The 20,045-nt window shown below is 44.9% G+C and overlaps 1 long non-coding RNA gene across 1 annotated transcript in view; it reads right to left on the bottom strand.

Annotated features, from left to right (window-relative positions):
* LOC102473999 (uncharacterized) overlaps positions 1-20,045 on the bottom strand; it is a 70,083-nt gene that overhangs the window by 31,571 nt on the left and 18,467 nt on the right. Inside the window, exon 2 of the long non-coding RNA XR_003550472.1 lies at positions 12,405-12,478. This is a non-coding gene — a long non-coding RNA (uncharacterized LOC102473999). The remainder of the gene's footprint in view (positions 1-12,404; positions 12,479-20,045) is intronic.

Raw genomic sequence — 20,045 nt, 5'->3', positions numbered from 1 at the left:
GTGGTTCTGGGCCGCCTGCCGCTGCCAGGAGAATGAGCTGGAGCCAGCCTGCTGGAGGAGGAGAGGCCTCGTAAAACAGAGGCAGATTGTTGCATCTGGGGCCTTCCTAGACCAGCCAGCCCCCAGCCATCCAGATGCACAGAGAGGCGGTCCAGCCAACGGCCTGTGCTCAAGAAGCAGAAGCCCCCAGCCAATGCGCAGGGTTATGAGTGAAAAATAAACGCTGGATGCCACTGAGGTTTTACGGTTGTTACACAGCACGATTACGGGCGCAGATAACCGATACAGCGCTGAGGGCTGAAGAAGCATCTCAGCACGTGCAGGATGCAGCACAGTGCCAGGACCCGGACACATTTCCCTCCGTGCTAACGGGCGTGGGATGCTCTTCAGAGCACTATCAGAGCATACCACGTACCGTACCACTCAGACATGCCGGCTTCTCGTTCTAAGTGAGGGGCTCCTGAATGAGAGAAAACCAGGTCCAAGTCATTCTTGATGACCTATTTCCCTGCATTTAGGAGCCCGTAATTCGGCAGGGAGACAGGTGTACATCAAGTCTACCGTGGGAACTAGAGATAGCGAACATCCAAAAGGGCTGAACACAGGGCGAGCACAAAGAAGATGCCTCAAAATGACGAAAACCAACCGTAAAAACCAAGTGTGGCCCCCATCCCACTCTGGCATTACGGCCTGTGTGTAGAAGGTATGATCGATAGGGACAGGCTGGCCTTCGCCTGCACCGCTCAGCATCTCAGCCGAGGGAGAGACGACTTATTCTGCAATTTTATATCCAAAGCAGCAGCTCAAGCTTTTCGGTTCTCTCTCCTCTAGAGACCAAGCATCACATGATGAAAAAACTAATTAGAGCAAGCGTGGTCCAGAATAAGTGGCCTATTAAGGAAATCAGAGTCAAATGAATGTGAAAGGACATCTATTGTAAATATATCCTTAACGAGTATTTATTTTTGTTCTTTCTCCAGTTTCCTAGGGGAGTTTATTGTTTGAGGAAAGGCACGGTGAAAATCGCAATGTTTTTACAACACACCTCCTGGTCCCCGTAGAGATTCTCTCTGGGGCCTGCCGGCTGCACGGAGCGAGCTCCTGGCAGAAACACGCAGGCAGCACCTGCTGAGCCTGGGCCGGAAGGTTAACAGAGACTTAGACAAATTCATCTTCATTTCGTGGCTTCGACAGCCTCTCAACTCGGGCCGGGTCCGAGGCAAACCAAGTGATGTTAGTAGTGGCGGGGAAAGGTAGCAGAGAGCATGCGGACTAGCCTGGATTCCATTCCCAAATCCGTGACCCTCCAGCGGCAGGACCTTGACCTAGTTACTTAATTTCCCTCCTCTATTAAACAGGGGTAATAGAAGTCACCTTGTGCAGCCAGTGAAACACTGAAAGAGAGACCACACGTCTGGCTGTCCGCAGCATTCTGTAGGAGCGGGATAGCCCGGTGGTTGAACTGCCGGCAAGCCAGATGGCCCGTGTTTGTAGTCCAGCTTTGCCACTTGCTAGCTGGACTCACCCTCTCTGTGCCTCAGAGTCTGTAACAATCTATAAATCGGGGAAAATCGCTGCTCACTTTAAGGCCATCGTGAGGGTGAAGTGAGTTAGCGTAGGTACCGCCCGGGGAACAGTATCTGGCAGGCAGCAAGCACTCAGTAAGTGTTCGCTAGAACTGTGACTCAAAGAGAATTATTAATAGACATCTCTGATGACCAGAGACCTCCTAATCATCCCACTTTGGGCCAGATCTCAGCTGCAGTACATCAGCTCATACGCACGAATGGCAAGAGTAGATTTAAGCAAATCATAATTCAGTGAGTCATGATTCCAGTTTATAAGCAGAAAAGCACAATTCAATTTTATAGGCAGCTGGGCTGCTAATTAAGAAGAAGCCCTTAATTACAGCACCTGACGTAGAAGCTCTATTTCATGCTCACTCGCTTTATTTCTCCTTGTTTCATCCCCTCCCTCGATCGTCCATCTATTATTTATTTTCTTATCCCATGGAGGGCATGTCAGTTGTCCAGAGACCAAAACAGGGAGACTGCTCCCTGGCTCAGAACTCATACATCTCTGGGCCAGCGAGTGGTGTGGTGGTTAGGGTGGCTGGATCCCACATGGCCAACTGCCCATGTCAAGTCCTGGACGTGGAGGCTGGAAAATCATGCCAGACACATGCGCATACGTGCCCAGAATCCTGAGAAGAGAATGGAGGAGAAAGAACTGCCATGGTCTTTCCCCCAGGGGGAAGTCTTTCTCACTCTTTCTCTCTCTCTCTGTCTCTCTCCACTGAGTGCACACGCCTCATAGCAAAACAAACAAATAATGCAAACCTCGTACATCACTTCTGAAAGTGAAAACAGTACTCAACTCCCAATGGAGGTGATTTTGGTAGATGATGACGGAGCCACGAGGTTTGGGGGGCAAAGAAAATAGTCCACAGAACTTACCTAAGGGAAATGAAAACCTATGCTCATATACATGTCTGTGTGCAGATATGTACAGTGTTTTTCATCACAATCACCCAGAACTGGAAATGACCCAAATGTCCTTCCACTGATGAGTTTGCAAACACACTGTGGTACATTCACTCCATGGAATACTATACAGCAATGAAAAAGAACGAACTACTGACACAAGCATGATGGGACCGTGTCTCAAATGCACCAGTTACGTAAAAAAAAGTCAGGCTCAAAAAGGCTACAGGCTGGGGCCAACAGGTGGCATGGTTGTTAAGGGTGCTGGATTCCCACATGGCCAACTGAGGTTCGAGTTCTGGACCTGGTGGCTTGCTTTCTCACTCCCGCCACTGCCCCCCCCCATGTCTCTCTCTGGTCAAACTGAAAATAAACAAACAAACAAATAAATAGCTTAAAGTAATTCTTAGATAAATTTTAAAAGCTACAGGCTTTATGATCCTCATAAATATGACATGCTGGGAAAGGCAAAACTACAGCTATAGAAAGTAGATCAGAGCCTGCCTGAGACTGGGCGGAGGAAGCCAGTCAGCACAAAAGTGTTCTTCGGAATCCGTGGGTAAATGAACCGTGCCATATCTTGACTACACTGACGGTTTCAAAACTCACAGAACTAGTAGGTAAGTTCTACTGCAGGAGAATTATACCTCAGTAAACCCAGCTTTAAAGTTAAAAGGGTGCAGGGGGCAGCAGGCGGTGTGGTGGTTAAGGGGCTGCACTCCCACATGACCTACAGTGGTTCAATTCCTAGACCTGGCAGCTTGAAACTCACACTGGGCGTGTGTGAGTGTGTGCCAAAAACCCTAGGAGGAGAATGGAGAAGGGACTGCTGCGTGGCCATCCCCCTGGGGGCTGATATCTCACTTTGCCTCTCACTATCTCTGTCTCTCTCCTTTCTGGTGGGCACACGTGCCCTATGGCAAAAACCTTAAACATAAAATAAAACAAAATGGTCCAAAGAGACCATGGAGAAGCAAAAAGAGGACTTTGGCACTTCCCAGAGTCAAACGAGTAACCTCTTTTTGTTTCTCCTGTTCTTCATTTTTACTTTATGCATTTGAGGTCCTTGTCAGTTATTAAAATGTGCATTTTTAAAAGTGTGGGGCAATTAATCTCATCAAATATAATAACACTAGCATTAAGAAAAGATTTTCCTTGCTAAGTAAAATCAGTTTTGCAAGAAAAAATCAGATATGAATTCCACTGGGCAAAACACTTGAGCAGCCCTGCACATCCAGCAATGCAGAGGATGGCGTGCACCACCTGAGGTCTGGAGAAGAGGAGACCCTAGTGCCCAGCCTAGTCCTGACTGACCTCAACACAGCACAGCTGGTGCTGCAAAACAGAACAGGTGGGAATGCCGGTGAGGGTTAGCCAGGTGGTGTGTTGGGTAAGGCGCTGGATCCCACCTGGCTGACTGCATGGTTCAAATCCCAGACCCAGTGGCTTGAAAACCACACTGGGAGGTGACATAGTGGTTAAGGTGCTAGGCTCCCACGTGGCCAACCACTGTTTAAAGCCCAGACCTGGTGACCTGAAACTCATGCCAGGTGCATGTGTCTGCATGGCCAGAATCCCAGGAGAGTAAAGGAGAAAGGATTGCAATGTGGCCATGCCCCGCCCCCCAGGGTGATTTCTCACTTTCCCTCTCACTGTCTCTGCCTGACTCTCTCTGGCAAATGCACTCTCACCTATGGCAAAAAACTTTAAAAGAAAGAAAGGAAGGAAGGAAGGACGGAAGGAAGGAAGAAGGGAGGAAGGGAGGGAGGGAGGGAGGAAGAAAACCATACTGGATGCATGCATGTGTATGTGTCCCCAAAGTCCCGAGGAGAGTGGAGGAGAAGGGACTGTGGCATGGTCATCTCCAGTGGAAGGTGCTTTCTCACTTTCTCTCTCTCCTCTTCCTCTCTGGTGAGCATACGCACCCTATAGCAAACTTCAAAAAAATGCCTAGTGGGTATCCCAGAATAGCTTTGTCTGAGTGAAAGACGGCCAGCGTGGATAAAAACCCCAGGATCTGCATTCAGAATTCTCCCCAGTTCCTCAGGGTCTATCACTGCAGAGAGACCTGGTTTTTGCAGTTCATCATGGACATGTCAGAATGTGGACTAATCGTCATGAGCTCTTCTGGCATTAAAGCATTAATTTTCCCAAGGAAAATGCACTTCACCAAGGAATCACCAGTACCAGCTTCTCAAAGAACAGGAGGCGGTTGGCGAGTGAGAGAGAAGCCCAAGGCCAGGCGGAGGCAGGGCAGGTACACGTGATGGGCCGATAAGCACTGAGGCTCGACTGAGCGGGAGCCCCGTGAGTCCATCTCATCCCACCTCGGCCTGAGAGGAGGGTGTCCTGTCACCTCTCACAGACAGGAGATGAAGACTTGGAAAGGCAAGGAGGGTGGTCCTGTCACCTCTCACAGACAGGAGACGAAGACTTGGAAGGTAAAGCCACAGGCTCTTAACCATTTCATGTTTCCAAGTGTGCATGTTCCGTGAGTCCACAGCAAGTGGAAATGGTGATTTCCAGATTAAACTCTGGCAGGGGGTGGAGGGAGTGGAGAGAACATGAAATCCTAAATGTGAGCAGCGGTGTGCTGGGAAGGGTCCTGCAGCCGGCTCTGGGCCTGGGCTTGGTTTACACCCTCAGTACTGCCCCGACCACCGAGTTCAAGTTATCCTTGTGGCGCCAACCTCACAAACTTCCTGTCAGCTTAACGATCAGCTCTCCTGGGAACAGCTGGCCAGGAGTTCTTGGTGAAAAACATGGGTTTGGAGAAAGTCTTAAGAGAACGTAGGTGAACTAGAAGGCAGGACGGCGAACAGTAGAGAAGACGGAAGAGGAAAAGGGACTGAAGGATGGGGGGTATCACAGAGGAAGACAGTTCAGGGGACAGATCTGAGGCCACGCTGGGAGTCTGGTAGCCAGAGGAGCCCCAGGTCATCCTCTGTGTCCCATGGCCTCTGAAATTTAAGGCTATGGATGGACCTGGGCACTGAATGGAACCTCTGCTAACAAGCAGGCCGAGAACACAGTGGTCCCAGGTCAGGGTTTAGGAAGTGACCGTGAAAGGGAGACAGACTGAGGCTGGTCGTGGCGATGCAGCAGTAACACAGCACGTGGTGACGCTGAAGCCACATGGAAGGTCCGCGGTTTGCATCCCAAGGTCTCCCTGGACACGCTGGGTGCACGTGAATGTACACACGATGCTGTCTGACTGAGGCTGTGGACGGGGTTGCAGCATGAAGACCCCATGGGTCTCTCTCTCAGAAGAAGTAAGTTTTTAAAAATAGAGATTAAGTCAACAGGAAAGGAAATGATTTCCAGCGACCGCACTGTCAACCTTGCTCTGATGCCCAGCCAGCGGAGCTCCTGCGATGGCAGTACCACCCCGTATCACCCGCGTCAGGCACTGCCTGGCTTCCACAGGGAGGCAGCCCGCCAACACCCCCTGCTCTGGGTGGTCTCACTTCTGAGTGCCCGATGCCCCCGGCTCCTCTCATCGCCTCACTTCTGCCTCTCGGTGCTTAGATCCTGACCTTCTTTCTCATTCTCCTATTTGCAGATGGGCCATGCCCTCCCAGGCTTTATGAGCACAAGGCCTCCCCTCTATAAATCCTCCTTTTTCATTCTCTCCCACTCACTATTTTAAATCAAGGCTGCAAATTCTATGGTGCCCCTTCCTTCAGAGGTAGGATCTATGCCCTTACCTCTTGAACCTGGGCCAGAACTGACCTTTAGAGAGTACGGCGGAAGCAGCACTATATGATTCTGAGATTGGGTCATAAACAGCCACGCAGCTCTGAACTGCTACGTAAGAACACAAATCACCCTGAGGCCATCATAATGGAAAAGCCACAAATAGGTATTCCACGGGACAGCCCTGGCTCAACTGTGCTCTTCCTCTGACTTGCCAAGTCACCATCTGTGAGTCAAGCCACATTGGATCCTCCAGGCCAGCTCGGCCTCCATCTGAACACGGCCAGGTGGTCGTGGTTGCCATTTTATAGAGAACTTCTCCCGAAGCCTGCCTAAATTCCTTAGGCACCAAATTGTGGGATATAATAAAATAATTGCTGGCTAAAATATGGAGGTATGTTGTTATAGAACACTCCGTTTGCAGACTTTTCATGTCCTTCCCTTTTTAAAGTTTATCTATTTATTCCATAAGAGAGAGACAGAGACAGGGAGGCTAGGGCCATCAGGAGGGTCTCGTACCACGATCAACCCCCAGTCTCAGCCGGCACAGATCATGCGGATGATGTGTGCTCAGGGAGGGCCTAGAACATGAACTCAGTACCCGTCATGCGGGTCCCGTTGTGGTACCCTTGCATACCACCTGGTCATTCAGACCTCTCTTGTTTATTTACTTTTATATTTTTTTGGAGAGGTTTTTGCTGTAGGGCACATGTGCTCGCCAGAAAGATAGAGACAGAGAGACGGAAAGTGAGAAATCACCCCCGGCTGGATGGCCATGCAGCAATTCCTTTTCCTCCATTCTCCTCTCAGGATCTTGGGCACACACGCACACGTGCCCAGTGGACGTTTAAGCCACCGAGTCTGGGACTTGAACTATGGTCGACTACATGGGAGTCCAGCAACATAGCTGTTACGCCAACTGGTGGTCCCAAAAGTTGCTAATCTGATAGATACAATTTGATCATTTTATTTTGACACTCTCTTATCACCTTTTTATAGATTTTGTAGCCACCTGCTGCCCCCCCGAGTGGTGTTTCTACTCTTGTCCCACCCTCATTGATCTTTTCATATTGATTGATACAAACCTTTTGTATATTAAAGAGATTAATCATCTGTTTATACTGTATTGCAAATAGTTTTCCTTCTGTTTCTTGTTTATCTTTTTATTTTTGTCTATAGAGGATTTTTTGTTTGTGTTTATGGGTTTTGTTTTTCTTTGCATAGAAATTTCAGGATTTAAAAAACATTTAGGTAGTGAACCTTATCATTAGCAGTTCCTCGATTCCATGTCATAGTGCGGCCTTTCCCATTCAGATTGTTTTTAACCTATTTCTTTTCTTTTAGAGTTGATGTTAAGGCATTTCTTTCTTTCTTTCTTTTTTTTTTTTTTTTGGAGAGGTTTTCGCTATAGGGCGCGTGCGCTCACAAGACAGACAGAGACAGAGAGACAGAAAGCGAGAACTCACCCCCCAGGGGGGCTGGTCACGTCGCAATCCCTTCTCCTCCATTCTCCTCTCAGGATCTTGGACACACACGTACATGTGACCGGCATGAGTTTTAAGCCACCGGGTCCGGGACATGAACCGCGGACGACTATGTGGGAGTCCAGCAACATAGCCATTACGCTAACTGCTGGTTCCCCTTAAGACATTTTTTTGAGCATTTAAACTATTGGATTTCTTTTGATGGAAAGAAGTGGTGTAGAGACTCAGGTGACCTTTGTCAAACAACTTTCCATTTTTCACAACACTTTACTGATGAAGTGTGGAAAAGGGTGAAAGCCATCTTTTTCACTGCTATTTGAGATGCCAGCTTTGTTCAAAATCGTGTTCACACGGACTTGTGTTCACGTTTGTATGTTCCATTGTGTTTATTTAATAGAATCTTTCTGTCTTCTTATCGTCCAGGGCATTAATAACTAAAAGGTTATAAAACAGGTGAACATTTGACAGGGGTATTTCTCTCATCACTCCTTTTTATTGGCAGCTGTCTTTTTCTGACTCTTCTTCCATGTCTGTTTAGATGAACTTTAGAATAAATTCATCAAGTTTTTAAAAGTTCTGTATTCGGATTGGCATTACACTGAAGTTTTCTTTTTCTTCTTCTTTTTTTTTTCCCAAGAGTTTTTTGCTATAGGGCACGTGCACTTGCCAGAGAGACAGAGACAGAAAGAAAGAAAGAGAGAAATCACCCCCCAGGGGGGATGGCCATGCCACAATCCCTTCTCCGACATTCTCCTCTCGGGATCTTGGGCATGCTTGCACATGCACTCAGTGTGAGTTTAAGCCACCACTTCTGGGACTCAAACCACAGTCAACTACATAGGAGTCCAGCGACGTAGCCATTATGCCATCTGCTGGTCCAGCATTGGGCTGAGTTTTAAAAATTAATGTCAGTAGAATTCATATCTTCTAGCATCTTTTATATAATGTCCACATCTTTTTAATCCATAGAAAAAAATGGGACACATGTCTATCAATGCATGACAGTCTTCTTGAACAAAATAAAACTGCATTATATGGCTTATCTTTGATTGAGGGCTTGAGGAGAGAGATCTTTTCTATATTCTATAATTACTATTTACGTTTTTTAAAATGTTGCCAGGGGATGTGTGCACACATACCGGAGAGAGAGCAGGGAGGAAGCACCACTCATGGGGATGGCCACACTGCAGTTCCTTCTCCTCTGTTTCGTTCTGTTGTGATTGGGCACACACACCCAGCATGCTTCTCAAGCCTCCAGTCTGGGACTCAAACTGTGCAGTCAGCCATGTGGGATCTAGGTGCCTTACCCACCATGCCACAGGGTGCCCCTACATTTGTTTTTAACACAAACGGATTTGTTCTGTAAGCAATTAATTTTTCTCTTTCTACTGCACGTATCAGGCACCACATTACACAATGAAGAAAAAATGAAGCAAGAACATGATCCCAGCCTTGCCATCTTGTCAAAATGGTCATCTCTAGTAGGGAAGACAGTTGTAAAAAAAAACTTCAGCATCCTGGGATGACTGCTACCACCAGGGCAGTACAGCACATTCCGAACTTAGGATCATAGCCTTTGAAGAACATTCTACTTTCCTGAGGGTTTATCTATAGCTTCCAAGGCATGACTTGTCGACTAGATTTTGAGGAAAAGTAGGCATTGATCAGGGCCAGCAAGGAGCATGGTGGTTAGGGGGCTGGACTCCCACATAGCCAATCCCAGTTTGAGTCCCGGACCAGTCAGCGTGAAAATCATGCTGGGCATGTGTGCATGTGTGCCCAAAATCCCAGAAGGAGAATGGAAGGGAAGGGACTGCAGTGTGGTCATCCCCTCTGGGGTCAATTTCTCACTTATCTTTCCATCCTTCTCCAGAGAGTGCATGTGCACTATGGCAAAACTCAAAAAAAAAAAATTAGCAAAATAAAGCTTTAAAAATAAATAACTGAGTAGGCATTGACTAATAAGAGTACCATCCACTCATGTGTCTACTGGAGTTCCAATGTCACATGAAAGACTGTTGTCATTAAAAACAACTTGACAACATTAGGCAGGTTCCACATTCTGACTGGCAGGCCCTGTACTTAGATTGATTAAGGCAGCCAGATTCCACATGGCCAGCCCTGCTGTTCGAGTCCCAGACCTGGACGTATGAACATGGCGTGCTCCAAATCCCAGCATGATGGAGACGTGGGGGGAATGGGGAGAGGGATTGCAGACCATGCCCCATTGCAGGATTTCTCTCTCTCTCTCCTCTCTGTCTCCCTCTGGCAACATTTTATTTATTTATTTTTAATTCACTAGAGGGCAAGTTTATTCAGTAGACACACACACACACACAGTGTGTTTTCAAGCTCCAGGTCCAGGACTCCACCACACAGTTAGCCATGTGGGATCCAGCCACCTTAACCACCATACCACCAGCTGGTCTGCCCTTTCGCAATTAAAAAAAATTTTTTTTGGAAAAAAAAAAAAAAGACTTATTTTGGGGCTTGCCCCATAGCCTACTGGCTACAGAAGTCAGCTCCTAGATGACTAACTACAGTTCAAGTCTGGGATCAGTGGCTTGGAAGACACGCTGGGCATATGTGCATGTATATACAAAATCCCAACAGGATGGAGACATGGAGAGGGATTGCAGTATGACCGCACCTCGGTGGGAAGTGCCTTCTGTTTGTTTCTCTTTCTGGTGAGTGCATGCACCACCAGAAATAATTAATAATTAAAAAAATAACTTGGGCATCAGCTCTGTATTAAATAATTAAAAAAATAACTTGGGCATCAGCTCTGTAGTCTGATAGTTTAGGCAACTGGATCCCACATGGCTGACTCTGTAATTCAAGTCCTGGACCCAGCGGCTTGAGAAACACACTGGGTGCATATGTCTGCATGTCTGAAATTCTAAAAGAAGGGGAAAATGGAAGAGAAGAGATTGTGCAGTAACCATTCCCTAGGAGGGGGGTGCCTTCTCCTCTCTCTTTCTCTGTTTCTAGCTCTCTTTTGGGCAAGCATTAGTGCCCTCTAGCAATAAATAAATAAATAATTTGTTTTCTTATTATAAAAGTGTTCATTAAAAATTGCATACTGTAAGTAAGCAGGTTTTATAAATATGCATGCATTCTTTCAATAGCGTGGATATGAATTTTTAACTGTTACATGTGATGCAAATACTTCCCTGGTCAGCTTTATTAATTTCCATGGTACAGAAGTTCTAAAATTTTAGACAGTTAAATCTGCCACTTCCTGCTTAATTTCTCCTATTGTTACAGTCTTTCAAAAGCTACCATTTCTACAAATGGCCACCAGATTTCAGTAGTCACATGGAATTTCTAAATAGGATCCAAAAATGATGAGAAACAAAGAGCAAGTTTTCATTTTTCACAAGTAAGAGTTAAAATAGAACCACCCAAAGAGAAATATGTATATTATATCCAGGGATAAATACAGAGAATGATGAACAATGAGCTTTTTTTTTTTTCTTTTTTTTAGGGTTTTTGCCATAGTTCATGTACGCTCGCTGGAAAGAGAGAGAGAGAGAGAGAGAGAGAAAGAAAGTGAGAAATCACTCCCCAGAGGGGATGACCACACTGCAATCCCTTCTCCTCCATTCTCCTCCTGGGATTTTGGGCACACGTGCTCAATGTACCTTCAGTGATTTTTTAAGCTCCCAGGTCCAGGACTCAAATTGTGGTAGGCCATATGAGAGTCCAGCACCTTAATCACCTCACCACTTGCTAGCCCTAAGCAATGATTTTTTATGTCCAATAATATTGATTAAGAGAAAACATGGGGGCCAGCAGGTGACATGCTGGTTGAGACGATGGATTCCCACATGGACAACCATGGTTCGAGTCCAGAACCTGGCAGCTTGCTTTCTCACTCTCCTTCTCTCTGTCTCTCTGTGTCTCTCCCTGGTCAAATTGAAGAATAAGAGCAAACAAATAAAGTTAAATAACATTAAAGAGAGAAAATGTGTTGAGCCAACTAGTGGCTGGATCTCACATGGCAGACTACACAGTTTGAGTCCCAGACCCAGGAACTTGAAAAACACGTTGGCATGCGTGCATGAGGGCCCGAGATCCTGAAAGGAGGGAGAGATGGAGAAGGGACTGCACCACAGCCATCCTCTCTAGCCATCCCTCTCTCTTCCTCACTGTCTCTCTCTGGTGGGCATACATGCCTTCTGACAAATTAAAAAGAGAGATGGAATGTGTTTTACAACAAAGTAAAAGAAGATGTAGATAAACACTAGAGAGAACTTATCTACTATCAGGGTTGTACAATGGGACAATGGAATAAAGCTCAAACTATAATAAGGGCTTCTAGTCCTATAGGTTGTTTTTGTTTTTGTTTTTTGGTAAAGTTTGTTCAGTTATTTCTAACATGAGAAAAAGAGAGAAGGTGGGATCCTGCAGCGTATTCATGCAAGACCCACCCCCAGTCTCAGCCAGCACAGCTCAGGGACACACACATGCACCTGGCTTGCTTGGGAAGGACGCAGGACACCGACCCATGACCTGTCTCACATGGGTCCAGATGCAGTACAGCTGCTCCATGGCCTGGCCCTCCATGGGTGTTTCCAAGGTAACAGAAACCATTTTTCCCCAGTGATTTATACCAGGGATGCACAACCGGGAGTCTTATTTGGAATATGTTGAGGAAGGTAAGGGAAAAGAACATGCCCCACTGGCCCAGAGCGTGGGTCTCCATGCTAAGCATGACGATCTGGTCAAACTTGCTTACCCTTTCACGTGGACAGGCAGGGCTATGACTCAGCTGACAGCTCCAGGTTTCTCCTCAGTAATGCTCGGTAGTAGCTGTAAAAGAGCAAGTCGCAGTTTTAAAAACAATCATGTTGGAGCTAGCTAGTGGCAGGGTGATTACGGTGGTTGCATCCCACATGGCTGATTGCGCAGCTCCAGTCCCAGACTCAGTGGCTTGAAAAACCCTCTGAGTGTATGCGCATGTGTGCCCGAAATCCCAGAAGGAGAGGTGGCCTAGCCCCTGGAGGGTGATTTCTCTTTCCTTCTCTGTCTCTCCAGCAAGCACGCATGCCCTATACCAAAAACTACAACCAGCCATAAACCACAGTCTTGGTCACAGTGTCAAGATTTGGCGATCCATATTGCAACAGTTCATGTCTGGCCTTGGACGAATGGACTCACAGTGAACACTTTTCCCCAAACCCAAAGTAGTCACAAAATTACATTAAAGAAATTAAAACATTGAGAACACTAATTTTTTTTTTTTTTAAGAATAGAATAAAAACATGTTTTTCTAGGGCCGGCGGGTGGTGTGGTGGTTAAAGGCGCTGGATGCCTGCATGGCTGATCATGGTTCAAGTCCTAGACCTGGTGACTTGCTTTGTCACTTTCCCCTTCTTTCTGTCTCTGTCTGGTCAAATTAAAAAAAATAATAATAATGAATGGAAATAAATAAATAAATAATGCTTTAAAAAAACCCATGTTTTTCTGTGGCTTAGAAAGTTAGATGAAAATAGTTTAGCACACTTCTAAACTCCCTAATTAACCAAACTTATTTCATGGAGCAGGCATATTCAGCGTGTAAATCAACGGTCAAAATCTGGTCTTTAGTGACTTTGAAAACACACATAAAAATGCACATTTTAGATTTTGAAAAGTCTTTAATTGACTACTACAGCCATGGTAAAAGGAGATAAGAAATTTTTTCAGCTGCATAAGATTTTCAATGAGTTCCCCAAGGATGTGGGTGGATATCTTTGATTTCAAGATTGAGTCGATTAGTCAGAAGGAAATGTGGTTTCAGGCATTCGAACCTCGTTTTTATTATCTAGCATTTATGCAGTTCAGTTCCTGACTGAATTGAAGATACTTTATAAAATCTTGGTTAATGTGGACAGTGCTACACTTAGAGGGCTCAAGCTGGAGAGAGGCGAGAAAAGCTAGTTGGTAGCCAAGCTGGGTTTCTCTCACTAAGCTGCGTTGAACAGTGGACCTTCACCTGCTTCATGGAAAATGCATACTATGGAAAAACAACGCATAGATTTCAGGTTGGTGGTTTGTTTGTTTTTGGCACTCAAATAAACTGACACTTCAATTCCATTTTGCCCCAAATGTTCTAAAGTTCTTTCATTTTGGTAGGGTCACTACAGGGCCCCCAAAACAGGGATTTAAATTCATCAGGTTAGCAAAGGTTCAGAGACTGACTCACACTAACGAACTGTCAGTTCTCCAAAGTCAAAGTGGCATGATTTCAGACAAGTGAAACACACGGGTCTGTCTTCTCTCCGTCACCACATTCTGGTGTCACCAAACACATATTTTTAAAAATAACAGAATTACAACAGTGAGAGGAAACCAAAGCAGTTCCATTCATAATCCAGACATTTGGAATGACCCCTTTCTTTTTTATTTTTAATTTACCTTTATTCATTTGTTCGTTCATTCATTCATTTATTTTAATTTGACCACAGAGGGACAGAAGGAGAGAAAGAGAGAAGAAAAGTGAGAACGCAAGCCACCAGGTCTGAGATTTGAACCCCGGTCAGTCATGTGGGAGTCCAGTGCCCTTAACCATCATGCCACCTGCCAGCCCCTGAATTATTCCTAAAAAAGAGAAAGCAGTGGGAATCATATTTAAGATTTTAAAAAATCCTAGAGAACACCACAGCTTAAAACACACATAAGAAAGCCACCTGGAGGCAAGGATGTTAAGGCACTGGACCCCCACACTGCCAGCTAGGTAGTTCAAGTGCTAGACACAGCAGCCTGAAAATCAGGCCAGGTCCACATGCATGCGTCCTGACAGCGTGGAAGAGAAGGATGGCAGTGTGGCCATCCCCCCCGGTAGGGTGATTCCTCACTCTCCCTCTTGCTCCCTCTCTCTCTGTCGCTCTCTGGAAAGCACAGATGCCCTATAGCAAACAAACAACAAAACACACCCAAGAGAAGAATCCTAGCAGTAGGAGGGCTGGTGTGTGGGGAGCTCCGTGCTCACAGCAAATGCGATGCACTAATTTTGTCCTTTTAGTAAACAAGTCCATGTTAAACCTCTCTTATTTCTCAGGCACTGTTAGGTTTCTGGGTCCCACCAGTGAAGAAAGCAAGACTGCTTTCCTCTTGGAGCTTGTATTCTAGTGGGATAGACAGACAACAGATCCACTTGGGCTGGTCCTGCAGCCAAGTGATTAAGGGAAGCTGGATGCCACATGGCTGACCACAGTCTGAATCCTGACTCCAACAGCTTGAAAAGAGACACTGGGCACGTGTGTGTGCATGCCCCAGACCCCAACAGGACGGAGAAGTGGGGGAGAGGGACCACAGCACGGCCACACTCCATCGAAGGCGGTTTTCTTCCCTTCTCTCTGTCTCTGTTTCTCTCTGGCAAATGCATGTACCCTCTAACAAATAAAAAAATAAAAAAGAAGATAAACAACAAATAAACATTTTAGTATTTTAGATAAAAGATGAATGCTATGGGAAATGAAAACAGATCAGGACAAGGGAAATTCGTTGTGTGAGAATGAGAGGGGGGATTTTGAATAAGGTGGTCAGGGTAAGTTTTGTTGAGGAGGGGAGAGAGTTAGCCAAGCTATCTGGGCAGAGGGCACTCTGAGCAAGGGGAATGCAGAGGGAAAGGCAAGGGGAGGGTGGAAGGATGCCTGGCATGGTCAAGGGCCCAGGAAGCCAGAATGGGTGTGGGAAAGCAAAGCAGGAGGGGAGCAAGGGAGGAGGTGGAGCAGGTGCAGGGAGTCAGACTGTGCAGACCTTGGGAGGAGCCTGGCTTTTACTCCAAGGTGCAGTGGGCAGGGTGAGGGGCGGAGGACGGAGACAGGAGGAGTGCAGGGTTTTAAGCAAACAAGTGGTACGATCGAATGTACCTGTTAAAGGACTTGCCCCTGGGTGCCCTGCTGAGAATATCCGGCAGAAGAGGAAAGAATAAGCAGGGAAGAGCAGTAACCTGGGTAAGGGGACAGCTGGGGGCTCTGACCGTGGTGAGAGCAGTGGGGACGGTAAAAGTGGTCAATCCTGATTTTTTTTTTTTTTTTACATTTTTGCCATGAGGTATATGCTCACTGGAGAACGACAGTGAGAGGGAAAGGGAGAAATCAGCTCCCGGTGGTGGTGGCGGGGGGGCAGGGAATGGCCATGACCACAATCCCTTCTCCATTCTCATCTTGAATTTTCTTGCAGAAGTGCCCGGTGTGATTTTCGAGCCACCGGGTCCAGCACTCCGACCACATTTGGCCATGTGGGAGTCCAGCACCTTAACCGCCACGCCACCTGCTGGCCCCAATTCTGAATACATTTTGAAAGCAGAGGGAACAGAATTTCCTGGTGGACAAGGGATAGGACGAGACAGAAAGAGAGAAAAGTCACAGGTGAGCCATGAGTTCTGGCCTGAGTGACTGTTGGATGGGGCGACCCTCACCTGAGATAAAGCAGCGGCATGTCCCTATGTGAGTTTTCTCACCATGAACATGTGAAGATTGGTGGGGTTTGGGAGGGGTCAAGAGCACATCCTCTGATGTTTGGTTTTGAGAAGTCAGAGTCAAGTGGAAGTGTCGCTGGGCAGTTATTGAGGGTGTGGAATCCGGAAGAGAGGTCTGGACTGGAGCGCTGTTTGAGGGATTTGGGGCTAGGACTCACGTAGAAAGCCATGAGACTGGATGAGGCATCGCACGGGAGCGTGTAGATAAGGATGGGGGGAAGATGACACTGATCCATTAAAGGGGAAAGACCAGAAGAGCATCTCAACAGATGCCTAAAAATGATGGCAAACCTCAAATACTCGTTTCCAATTAAGAAACAACGAAATTCTTAGCAGGCTAAAAATATAAAAGGCTAAGGGAAAACAACGACCTCAGAACATCATGAAAGATATCGTAGCCTTAGATAGAAGACTCTGTATAATATTCTTTTCTTTTTTCCTCAAGCTACAGAGTTATAAGTGACTTACTGAACAAGGGAAACAATGCAAGTATGTGTAAAGAAAAAGTGAATAATCATTTCATTCTCATCTCAATCCCCTTTGAGGTAACAAATGTTAACCACCTGGTATTTATCCTTTTATATCTTAGGGCTCATTCATTGTTGCAAGCATTTACACAGCCCACAGATAGAGAGATTCCTTCGTCTGTGCTTTGCTTTGACAAAATAGAATCATACCATACAGAGACCAGCAGTTGACGTAATGGCTATGTCGCTGGACTCCCATGCAGTCGACCACAGTTCGAGACCCCGATCCAGTGGCTTAAACTCACGCCAGGCGCCTGTGTGTGCATGCCCCAAGATCCCAAGAGGAGAATGGAGGAGAAGGGATTGCGGAGTGGTCATCCCCCCAGAGGGTGATTTCTCACCTTCCGTCTCTCTGTCTCTCTCTGTCTTTCTGGTGAGCGCACACGCCCTATAGCAAAAACCTCTCTGGGGAAAAAAAAAAAGTCATACCATATATATTTCTAGATTTTAAAAATTTAGGGGTCAGCAGGTGGCGTGGTGGTTAAAGATGCTGGACTTCCACGTGGCTGACTGCAGTTCGAGTCTTGGACCTAGCAGCTTGCTTTCTCACTTTTTTTTCTCTCTTATTCTCTGTCTTTCTCTGGTCAAATTAAAACAAATGATAATAATAATAAATGAAGTTAAATAAAATAATTCTTCAAAAAAAATCTAAATACTGTATCATACACATCCCAACAACTATATAAATACAATTTCAACTCTAGCTTTTCCCTATATATATCATAACATATACACACATTATAAATGTATAACATGTGTGTATACATATATATAGTATATATATTAATATGTATGCCCAGTCAGACCTCCATATGGATTCAACCAACTCTGAGCTGAAATATTACCAAACAACCCTGTAAAATTCCAAAAAGCAACACTTAAATTAGCAGCACACCCAGTACTTTGCCGATCTATGTGCATGAGGTGACATGAGACATTGTATTAGGTATGATAACTAATCTAGAGATGACTTAGAGTGTACAGGAAGGTGTACATGTGAAGACTACACTGTTTTATGTAAGGGATTTGAGAATCTGTGAGTTTGGCTACCTGAAGGGAGTCCTGGTAAAGATCCCCTTTGGATACTGATGGGCAACTGCATATACTAATATAATATTAGGCTTGTATAAAAAATTAAATTTTTCAGTTTTTTCATGTACCTGTCAGCAGCCTCCTCAATCTCCTCTATACCCAGTCCTCAGTGTGGTATCTCTATTAACAGCCCCATGGAGAGCAGTCCATAGTTCTCCCCAAGTTCCTGTGTTTCTATACATTTACATAAAGTCTCTCCTCTCTCGTGCGCGTGCACACACTCACACACACACGCACCCATCCCAGTTTTTCACTGGGAACCATAACATACACAATTCTCAGCATCTTGCCTCTACCTCACTCAAAACCTTCTAGAACTCTAATTCATTACATAGAGTACTGATTCCTTCTGAGCTGCACAATATTTTATGATGCAGATGTACATGCAATTTATTTGACCGTTCCCTTACAGATGCAGATGCACTGTAAGTTTTTAGTTTTTTTTGCTACTATTATTTTGCAGTAAATTATTTTTACATACATCTTTTATTCTGGTTCTTTTATTCCTACTGGCCACACTCCCAGGGCTATAATCACTGGTCAAAGGGTATGTGAATTCTTTATTTTAATAGATACTGTTAGACATTTATCTTCCTCAAAAGGCAGGAACAATTCGTATTTTCTCAAGTAATGCATGAGATTGCAGTAGATAATGTTAATTTTAGTTTTTGTCAGTCTAAATAATATAGAGTAATAGCTCATCATTATTTTAATTTTTATTCTCTGGCTGCTGGTGAATTCAGGTACCTTTTAAATATGTTTGTTAGCCATTTGGATTTGCTACTCTAAAAGTGTAAACTGCCTGTTTATACTTTTTGTCTTTTGTAAAAATTAGGATGGTTAGGGCCAGCCAGGTGGCATGGTGGTTAAGGCAGATGGATCCCACATGGCCAACTGCACAGTTCAAGTCCCAGACCTGGTTCTTTCTCTTTCTCTCTCTTCCCCTCTCTGTCTCTCTCTGATATGTGCACACACCCTATGGAAAAATAAATAAATAAATAAATAAATAAATGCATTAAAAATTGGGGTGGTTTATTTATCTTTTTCTTATCAACTTATAAAAATCATTGCATATAAGAATTATTAACCCTTTTTGGGAACCAGCAGTTATCATAATGGCTATGTCACTGGACTCCCACGTAGTCGACCGTGGTTCGCGACCTGGACCCGGTGGCTTAAAACTCACGCCAGGCGCGTGTGCGTGCGTGCCCAAGATCCTGAGAGGAGAATGGAGGAGAAGGGATTGCGGCGTGACTATCCCCCCTGGGGGATGATTTCTCGCTTTCTGTCTCTATGTCTCTGTCTGTCTGGCGAGTGCACATGCCCTATAGCAAAAAAACCTCTCCAAAAAAACCCAAAAGACATATTAACCCTTTTTCTGTTCTCTGCTTTGCATGTACTTTTCTAAATACATCTTTTAATTTTAAATGTATTTACTTTACCTTCATTCACTGAGCATCATCGAAGCATACAAAATGCAATTTTCCATCCAGAATACACTGTATAGTGGCATAACCATACATGTTATCATTGACAAATAATTTTCCATTTCTTGTTTCATATATATATATACACGCACATACACACACACACACATATATATATATACACGCACATACACACACACACACATATATATATATACACGCACATACACACACACACACATATATATATATACACGCACATCGCTCTTCCATTTCCCACCCTCCTCCCACACTCTGGTATCTACAGTTGTTTTCCATTCCTTCCCTCCCACACATTTTATTGATTAACAAAATATCTTAATCTAACTACTTTCAATAGCAAGTTCATCTGATATACACATATCTGTGAACACATGTTTGACGTGAGGCATGAAATTCTGAGTAGGATGAATGTACTGTAAAGTAGCACCTAGCTGATGCTATAGAGCTTACTGTGGTCATTAAATAGGTATTTTTAATATATTTTTTAATTTCAAGAAAAGCAGTTTTAGCTTTACTAATCAAAATGAAAAAAAGATATACACATATCTGTGAACACATGTTTGACGTGAGGCATGAAATTCTGAGTAGGATGAATGTACTGTAAAGTAGCACCTAGCTGATGCTATAGAGCTTACTGTGGTCATTAAATAGGTATTTTTAATATATTTTTTAATTTCAAGAAAAGCAGTTTTAGCTTTACTAATCAAAATGAAAAAAAGAAAAATGTTAGGAGAACTTTGCTTAAAACTTAAAGCCAGGAGGGAATCAGCAATTAGCGTAATGGCTATGTCGCTGGACTCCCACGTAGTCGACCGCGGTTCGCG

The sequence above is a fragment of the Tupaia chinensis genome, unplaced genomic scaffold (genome assembly GCF_000334495.1).
Source record: "Tupaia chinensis unplaced genomic scaffold, TupChi_1.0 Scaffold000426_1, whole genome shotgun sequence".
Classification (NCBI taxonomy): Eukaryota; Metazoa; Chordata; class Mammalia; order Scandentia; family Tupaiidae; genus Tupaia; species Tupaia belangeri.
The sequence above is the reverse complement of the archived record's forward strand: the minus strand, read 5'-3'. Positions and strand labels throughout refer to the sequence as shown.